The following is a 1,245-nucleotide window of genomic DNA, read 5'->3' on the forward strand; positions in this document are numbered from 1 at the left end:
TTTTTTTTTTTTTTTTTTTTTTTTTTTGTTTTGGGGGAATGATGGTTAAGGGCTTCCATGGGTGGCTTTATTTATTGACATTTGAGCCATCTTCTTGTGGGGTCCATTCGAGGGTTTTCGAATTTTAGAATTTTAGAATTTTAGGTAATTTGTTTTCCAACTTTATTTATTCATTTTCTTTTCTCTTGGAACTTGATACTACCTTTGATTCATGAAAGATCGAGTCGTCAACTTTTGAGATTGGTATTAGTATTGTCATTGTTAAAATTTGGACAAAGTACCGGTTCTAAAATTTGTTTGAGGGGAAAGAATGTGACTTACCATGCAAGAAAATTATAAGGGTCCAAGTCGTTATCAGATATTTTCCTCCTTGAACTTTCTCTTTCGGACTTACTCTCAAGGATTTTTTTCAAAACGTGTCTACTAGGAAGAGGTTTCCACACCCTAATAAATGATGTTCTGTTCTCCTCCCACAACCGATGTAGGATTTCACAAGAATCCTACATACCAATGTGTTGTTTCTCACATTACCTTCGATGCTCAAGTAAACCTAGATTATTTGAGGTTTGCAAAAGTTTAGGTATGGAGAAGATCTTACCTTCTCGAGATTGGAAAAAAAAATATTATTCAAATTAGGTTAAAGAGGAAAAAAAAAAGGAGATGGGTCCTTCGAGAATTAGGGCACATACCTTATGATGTGAATTTGGGTTTCGACACAAATTCTTGTTTTTCTCTTATGTTTGGTGATCGGATTCATTTTATATTGGTTTGATTCGATCATGTATTATTATTTTTCATTTGACATTTTATTTTCTTATGTTTGCTAATAGTTCAATTTCTCTCGTAACATTATCCAGTTCTCTAATTGGGATTCATAATTTTACAGTATTATTCTAGGGTAATTGTATAGAGCGGAATTTGAGAGTGATTTTTGTTTTTGGTTGTCCCTATCTTGAAAAATCTTCTATTTGGCATTTTTGTTCATCATCGAATATTACCCATATGCTTAAGCAAGTTTTTTTTTTTTCCTTTTGTACAAACAACGCTAGCTATTGTTATGAGTAAAATTTGATGGAATTGAATAATTTTTTAACCATCGGAATATGACCTATACCCAAATTGACGATATTTGAGGGGCTTAAATGATAGGACATTGAAGCATCAAAATTATGCACTTGAGTGCTCACACTATTCATTGTGGCTTTTCCAATACACAAATGGGTGTCACAATTTGACATTGTTAAT

Source organism: Cucurbita maxima, unplaced genomic scaffold (genome assembly GCF_002738345.1).
Source record: "Cucurbita maxima cultivar Rimu unplaced genomic scaffold, Cmax_1.0 Cma_Scf00011, whole genome shotgun sequence".
Taxonomy (NCBI): Eukaryota; Viridiplantae; Streptophyta; class Magnoliopsida; order Cucurbitales; family Cucurbitaceae; genus Cucurbita; species Cucurbita maxima.